The sequence below is a fragment of the Pelobates fuscus genome, chromosome 5, assembly GCF_036172605.1.
Source record: "Pelobates fuscus isolate aPelFus1 chromosome 5, aPelFus1.pri, whole genome shotgun sequence".
Classification (NCBI taxonomy): domain Eukaryota; kingdom Metazoa; phylum Chordata; class Amphibia; order Anura; family Pelobatidae; genus Pelobates; species Pelobates fuscus.
This window is the reverse complement of record NC_086321.1, coordinates 321,123,436-321,132,542: the sequence shown is the minus strand read 5'-3', so window position 1 is coordinate 321,132,542 and position 9,107 is coordinate 321,123,436.

The following is a 9,107-nucleotide window of genomic DNA, read 5'->3' as shown; positions in this document are numbered from 1 at the left end:
GGAAGCTGGAGGAGCTGCACGGAGGTGAGTAAACGCTTGCTGCCCACCCCCCCAGGACCGCCAGGCTTGTAATGAGCCCGGCGGTCGGTATTATTGAGCACCCACTCGAATATTTATTCGAGTATAACAAGCACCCTAATTTTAGATTAAAAATCGGTATAAAATTTTATACCGATTTTTAATCGAAAATTAGGGGTGCGCGTTATACACGTGTGCGCGTTATACTCGAATAAATACGGTAGTTATATAGTTACATAGCTGAAAAGAGACTTGCGTCCATCAAGTTCAGCCTTCCACACATTTGTTTTTTGCTGTTGATCCAAAAGAAGGCAAAAAACCCAGTTTGAAGCACTTCCAATTTTGCAACAAGCTAGGAAAAAAAATCCTTCTTGACCCAGAATTACAGTCAGATTTATCCTTGGATCAAGCAGTTACTACCCTACATTGAAATATTATATCCTTGAATATTCAGTTTTTGCAAGTATGCATCTAGTAGCTGTTTGAACATCTGTATGGACTCTGAAAAAAACACTTCAGGCAGGGAATTCCACATCCTTATTGTTCTTACAGTAAAAAAAACCTTTTCTTTGCCTTAGACAAAATGTGCATTCTTAATTCCAAAGTGCAGAACTTTGCATTTCTCTACGATAAATTTCATCTGCCATTTTAGTGCCCAGTCCCCCAATCTATCCAAATCCCTCTGCAGCAAAGCAATATCCTGCTCACATTTTATTACTTTACAAAGTTTTGTGTCATCTGCAAACACTTCAACGTGACTTTCAATGCCTCTTTCAAGATAATTTATAAATATGTTAGATAGAAGCAGTCCCAAAAAAAACCCCGAGGGACACCACTTACTACTTTTGTCCACAACACAAATGAAAAACCTGATGAAAAAAAAAATTCAAACTTAACCTCAATCACAGCGATACTGCAGACGCCGCACCAATGTTTTCCAAAGGAGACACCGGGAAACGCTGGACCTGTCCCGGGGAGTGAGGGAGATGGGACAAGGGCTAAGGACCGCCCCCCCAATCTACCTTCTCCTCCCCTCATCCTAACCCTATCAGTCTTGAATCACCTCCCACCTCATCTTTCCGCACCATTTCTTCCTCCATCTGCTTATCTCATCCCCCCTTCCCTCTCACCCCTCTCTACCAATCGAATTGCCGTCGCAATTCCCTCTCTATCCAACCCAGCAGCAACAAAACTGAAATGCAACACAAGATTATACAGAGGCACCCACATACGCATCCCCTCCCCCCTCCTCAAGGAGGAAACCCAACCAACACTACACACACATAGGCACCTAAGACTATCTACGGGCAAAGAGTAAAACAAACTAACCTGGTAACGCCTGGGTCTGGCAATCAGACCTGGACACCTCACAATACAGGAAAACCGACCTGCCAAGTACCTGACCAACTTCTTAATATTTGGTGCTATGGTTTTGCACTGCTGACATAAGCCCACAACTGTGCAAGGTTATATAATTGTAACACGACCCAGACGTTTGCAGGGCTAGCCTTATTTTGATATTCCTATTGTTTTACCTCTGTTACCTTTACCAACTCCGGATATGCGCTACTGCTCCAAACAATACCGTTGCATCATTATGTTATCATACGAAGAAAATGAAAAGAATTAACCTAGGGCCAAAATTTAGATATCACAAGGTAGAAGGCACAAAAAAGGGGGGTAACCCCTAAATGGTGAATATCATAGAGAATAAACAAAAAAAGAAAGAAACACATTTCATTCTACCTGTGTATGATTTACTGAGAAGATTATAAGCTTAAAAAGTAACTTTTAATAAATAAATCTAAAATAAAAATATATTAAAGAAAACTAATAATATGAACAGCAGGAGTGAGTGGAGACTATACAGCGAGTAAAACTCTCTGACTACTTATACAAGCTGTAAAAGTGTATACATAATAACACTAATGCTGAAGCAATACGGTTTTGCTATAATATAACATCAGGGTATTCCCAAGTAATAAAGGTGATACTGTATTAAATATCACTAATAGCTGTAACAAGAGGGGGGAGATAAGACGACTGCTAAACCAGTGCTGTCAATAGTTAAAAGATTTATGGATAAGTAAGTCCCTACATGATAATATAACTAGCGACATGGGTTAACTCCACATACAATAATTGATAATGTTCTATGGTACTTAACCTCAGAAAGATCAAAAATAATGGTTCAGCTAAGACAGATTTCTGACAGACGGCGATTAGCCAGTTAAATATCACAAAAGCTGCCTAGATCATAGCAGCGTATTTAATAATTAATAAAGGTTTCTGTCAAGCAGTGAAGTGAAAAATAAGGGGTTGCTGACCTGGCTCCGTTTTTTCTGCAAGATACCTAGCAGTATATTCTAGTGTAACAACGGCTGCCTGCACTGAATGATGTTATCTTATGCTTGACCACAGTGGAGCACAAAGTAGTAGCTCACCTGTGAAGGACTGCTGACAGGCAGCAGTTAACTGCTTAAAAGTCACACAAGTAGCCTAAGTGCTAGCTGTATCTAAATAATAGGTCAAAGTGTAAAGAGAGGGTTTGTAAACAGTTTTGAACAGGTTGCCTTGGTAGTAGAAAATATACAGACAGTGACAGAGGAAGGCATATAGAATAAAGATTCCTGAGTCTTGTGCCTTCGAGGGCACCCCTTAATAAAATGCCTGGTCTTATCAATCTCCCCCCATAAACATCATAAAGGAAAAAGAAAGAGAAATAAAGTATGTACAGAGTACATAAAATTAGTGTTAAGAGTCTCCAATATGCACTCCTGAGATGCTGGACATGAAAGAACTTGATGTCGGTAATTTAGCAATTGATAAGCAGAGAGTTAGGTGCCGACACCAATAATGTGTCAGTATGTGTCCAGAGCCCCTGACGTGCACGTTTCACCAGTGAAGCTCATCAGAGGGGAACCAGATACAGGCAAGTATAGGAGTATTTAAATCATACGCTCTCAATTGATTGGGAGATTATCAGGATTCTGACCAATAGTAGCTTGGGGAGGGAATCTCAACCATTAAGAAATAATTGACTAATTAACCCTATGTTTACCTGAATCTTATGTTTTTTTTACTGAATATTAAAATGATTGATTATATAAAAAGAAAAAAAAGGGGAAAAGTGTAAGTAACAGTGGTTATCAAAATGACAGTAATGTCATTATTTTAACTTATATGTGATTAACAATAGTGACATAGTTAGTTGAACGAACATGGCAACGTTTATCTGCTAAACTATTTACTGATTAGTGCAGATATATTAGTGGATTCCCAAACTTGTTGACTAAAATGTAACATTAATAAAAGTTTTTAGGATTTTAAGATTTTAGGAAAGAGAATGCTTGTAATAGACCTAAATTAATATTGATAATGAATAATTATGCATTTATTTGTGAATGAAGGGGGTAAAATTAAATTCTTCATTTAGTCCTAAGGGGGATAAGGTCTTACATTCATGTATCCATCTGGATTCTTTCCTTAATAGGGTGAGATTAAAATTACCCTTTCTAGTGTTCATGTGGATACGTTCTAAAACCTGAAACGTAAGATGAGATGCATCCGAGTTATGGAAGTTCCTTATGTGATTGGAGACAGGAGTGGAAATGTTTAGATTTGAGACGGAATTCACATGTTGTAGGATTCTCCTTCTCAGTTCTTGGAAGGTTTTTCCTATATATTGTAGTTTACAGCTACACGTAATGATGAAAACTACTTTTGTGGTGCTGCAATTAACAAAAGCATTAATCAGATGTGTTTTCTGCGTATTGGTGCATAAAACTGATTTTGATGGTTTGATAAACCTACATTCAGAAAAGCGGTAGAAATCGAGAGTAGCAGCATAAGGGAAAGGCAAATAAGAAAAAAGATTTAGCCTCTGTGAAGCTGTTCCTAAACATGCCTTTGAGGGCGCCTATGTTAAGTCTGAAATCCCAGTCCCGCTGCTGGCTAAAGGTTCCTTGCTTGACAAATTAGACATCGAAAAAACAGATGACAGGTATTGGGAGAAAAGGTAAAAACTGCCAGGTTCATCAATGATACAGTCCATCTGTGCCTATTACATCCAACTATTTGAACTGAAATTAAAGGCATAAATCAATCTTCCTTTTGAACACAAAAGTTATATAAAAGTCAAATCAGGAGTTATTGGGAATTAACTATTCTAAAATAATATGCTGAGCAGAAATTAGTCCCACGTGGATTATGCCTTTTGTCACTTCACAACAGGGTTCAAACTGATGCTTAGACCCAAGAGTGACAGAGCATACTATTGGATTGTTTATCCAGACTCATGCAGTCTTCAATTAAACTTGAACAGGAAAATCTTGAAGCGACTAATACTAAATTGGAAACGGAAATTATCATAGCTATGGTTTTAAAGAGTAAACGAAAGAGTAACTTTCCTCTATGGAAGTAAAATTAGAAAAAAGTTAAAAGATCTGAAGGAAAGAAAACATACAAAATCCTGAGAGATTTTAGAGGTTTTCAGGAGGCAAACATTTTCCGGAGATGTTTTTGCAAAAAAAGTGACTTACAGCCCTACTCCCTCTTGTGAAGTAACTGGATGGTCTAAGATACTGCTTCAACACACAGTCCTGCCTCAGAACAAAGCTCTACAGGACCCAAATTAGGTACCTCTCAAAAAGAATATCCCTCAACTAACCCCAGTAGGGGGATTCTAAAACTATCCTGAATCCTTCCACGACACCCCAACTAACCCTTCCTGTGCAAATGTTTTAGAATGGGACTAGCCTTACAAGGAATGCCTCAGAGATAGAGGAAAATGAGGTTACAAGGCACCAAGTTCACAAAAATGTGCAATAGGTTCAAGGATGTCAGACTGCTTGGCTGAAATTTGGCATTGTATGTAACACATAAAAAAGGATGTGAGACTGGCTAATCTCAAATTATCATTGGAAGATTTTGGAAACTTTATTTTCAAAAAAGGGCGCGCGTTAGATTCGAGTAAAAACTCTGCTGGAATTATTAGACGAACAAGAACAGACGCAGCCATTTACATATCTCAAATCACTAAGCTGGTTCACCCCTAACCTTTAATCCCTTAGTGACTTCGGACGTATAAGGTACGTCCGACAAAAACTGGTGGCTAACAACCTCGGACGTACCTGATTCGTCCGTGGCGAATTAGAGTGCTGGAAGCGATCATGATCGCTTCCAGCCACTCTGATGGTATTGCAGCGATGCCTTAATTTTGAGGCATCCTGCAATACACCCCCTCACTGCCAGGCCGCTGGGTGATCATTTCTCTGGAGCGATCAATTATGGGTTGCTCTACGTAGTGCACGGCAGTAAGGCAGAGCATCGGAAGCCATCAGGCAGGCTTCCGATGCTCTGCCTGTGCTGAGTGCCTCGAGGGGTTGAAGCACTCAGTGAAGAATAAAATAGTTTAAAAAATAATTTTAAAATAAATTTTAAAAAACGAATTAACCCCTTCCCTCTCCTTCCCTCCCTCTCCCTGACCCCAAGGGCCATGTGATCGCTCTGAAAGAGCGGTCACATGGCCGCAATAGGCACCCATGCATCTGCCTGCAGGGGAACTGCCTGAACTGACAAAAAAAAAGTTTAATAGATTTAAAAAATATATATAATATATATTATATCTATATATAATATGTATATATCATATAAAATATACATATAAATATACATATAAAATATCATATAAATATACATATAAAATATCATAAAATATGTATAAAATATACATATATTAATATAAAAAGTAAAGTAAAATTACACACGTATACATATAATATATGTAATAACTATATATCTTGTATATATATATATATATATATATATATATATATATATGTATGTTATTATAAAAAATAAATAATAATTAAAAAAATTAAAAAATGGAAAAATAATTACAAAAATAAAAAACATATATAATTTAATTTTAATTAATATACTGTATATACTCGAGTATAAGCCGAGTTTTTCAGCACATTTTTTGTGCTGAAAAACCCCAACTCGGCTTATACTCGAGTCAGAGTCTGTATTATGGCAATTTGCATTGCCATAATACAGACAATGGGGGCTGTGGGGGCTGCAGAGAGATGTTACTTACCTTTCCTGCAGCTCCTGTCAGCTCTCTCCTCCTCCGCCGGTCTGTTCAGCTCTTCTGTCAGCTCACAGTGTAAATCTCGCGAGAGCCGCGGCTCTCGCGAGATTTACACTGGGAGCTGACCGAGGTGCTGAACGGACCGGCGGAGGAGGAGAGAGCTGACAGGAGCTGCAGGAAAGGTAAGTAACATCTCTCTGCAGCCCCCACAGCCCCCTCCTACACAGTGCCCATCCACTGGACCACCAGGGAAGGAGAGCCCCCCTCCCTGGCCAGCTAGCAAGCAGGGAGGGGGGACAAAAAAATGTATATATATTAATAATAATAAAAAAATAAAAAATAATAAAATTAAAATAATAAAATAAAAAATAATAAAATAAAAAAATAATAATAAAAAAATTTAATGAAACAAAAAAAATATTAAAATAATAATTACAAAATAAAAATGCCCACCCTCACCAAGGCTCTGCATCACACTCTGCATTACACACACACACACACAGCATTCTCATACACACACAGCATTCTCATACACACAGCATTCATACACACACACAGCATTCATACACACACACAGCATTCATACACACACACAGCATTCATACACACACACAGCACTCATACACACAGCACTCTCATACACACACACTGCACTCATATACACACTGCACTCATATACACACTGCACTCATATACACACTGCACTCATATACACACTGCACTCATATACACACACTGCATTCTCATACACACACTGCATTCTCATACACACACACTGCATTCTCATACACATACACACTGCATTCTCACACACACTGCATTCTCACACACACACTGCATTCTCATACACATACACACTGCATTCTCACACACACTGCATTCTCACACACACACTGCATTCTCACACACACTGCATTCTCACACACACTGCATTCTCACACACACTGCATTCTCACACTGTCACGGTAATATACCCCAACACGCAGGAATAGTTCACAGTCAAGAGACAAGAAACAGAGTTCGTCTTACCGGACCTTAGAATGGCCGGACTAGGACGAGAGAAAGACAGAGTCAGAACAAGCCGAGGTCAAGGGAACTGAGAGACAGCGTAACGTAGAACAAGCCGAGGACTGGTACACAGAGGACAAAACAGCGGATAAGCAAGCAAGGATAAGGAGAGAGCGGAGTCAGGAACAAAGCCAAGGTCAAGCACCAAAAAACCAACTGAACGATACAAGCACTAAAGGGAACTGGACAGAAACCACGATAGGGCAAAGAGCAAGGGAAACAGGTGAGTATAAATACCCTTAAGGTTCACTTTGATTGGCCCCTGTCATATCCACGCCCCCAAAACGTGAGTGTATGGGGAATGTGGCCTGACAGGGGCCAATGGGAGACTGATTCTAATTTAGTCTCCCACTGTCCCTTTAAGAGCGCGCCCGAGACGCGCGGCGCGCTCTTAGTGTCGGGCGGGACATGTGACCGCTTCTCGCGGTCACTGCCCGCCTGACTGATCCCATCGTTGGCTAAGCCGCGCGCGGCTCGTGCAGGAGCAGGACCGCGCGCGGCGAGAAGGGAGGACCCCGGCCGGCCCCTGGAGAGGGTAAGTACCGCTACAGTACCCCCCCCTGAAGACACGCCCACCGGGCGGGGAGGAGCAGGCCTGGCAGGAAAACGAGCGTGGAAAGAACGCACAAGGCGAGGAGCGTGAACAGCGTCAGCGGAAATCCAACTGCGTTCCTCAGGCCCATAGCCCTTCCAATGTACCAGATATTGGAGGCGACCCCGAAGCAAGCGAGAGTCAATTACAGCCGCCACTTCAAACTCCTCATGGCCCTCCACCGAAACCGGAGGAGGAGGGGGGACATGCCGAGTAAAACGGTTGCACAGGAGGGGTTTTAACAAGGAGGTATGAAACACGTTAGGAATGCGTAAATTTTTTGGAAGATCCAATGCATACGAGACAGGATTAACCACATGCAAGATACGAAAAGGACCAATAAAACGAGGGGCCAACTTCATAGAAGGCACACGAAGACGAATATTGCGAGTAGAAAGCCAAACCCGGTCTCCCACAGCATAGGATGGAGCCGCCCTGCGATGCTTGTCAGCGTGAACCTTCTGGCGAGCAGCTGAGGCCACCAAAGAACACTGAACCTGCTCCCAAGTATTACGTAGACTAGCCAAATGTTCGTCCAGAGCTGGCATGCCCTGTAAGGAGAATGCAGCTGGAAGAACCACGGGATGCCGGCCATAAACAACGTAAAAAGGGCTGTTACCAGAGGATTCATGAGCAGCATTATTACGAGCAAACTCAGCCCAAGGAAGCAGGTCAGCCCAATTGTTCTGATGGTGGGACACGAAACAGCGAAGATACTGCTCCAGAGATTGGTTGGCACGTTCAGCAGCTCCATTAGACTGGGGGTGGTAGGCTGAAGAAAACGAGAGGGAGATACCCATCTCTGCACAAAACGCTCTCCAGAATCTGGAAATAAACTGGCTACCCCTATCGGACACGATCGAAGTGGGAATACCATGCAACCGAAACACCTCCCCGGCAAAGATAGAGGCAAGTTCCTTGGATGATGGCAATTTGAGAAGAGACACAAAATGAGCCATCTTAGAAAAACGATCCACAATCATCAGGATGACAGTTTTACCATTAGAGGGAGGTAATTCAACAATAAAATCCATGGATATATTGGACCATGGCCTCTCGGGTATGGGCAACGGATGCAACAACCCACAAGGAACTCTGTGGGAGGACTTCATACTGGCACAAGTGCTACAGGCATTAACGTAATCGGTGACGTCCTTGCGCAAGGAAGCCCACCAGAAATATCTAGAAACTGCTGAGACTGTCTTAGAAATACCAGGGTGTCCAGCAGTTCTAGTGTCATGATATAATGACAAGATGTCTCGTCTCTCTGGTATATCAACGAATAGCTTATCAGCAGGCCTCTCCTCAGGAGCCAAGTTTTGTTTAGCCTGAATA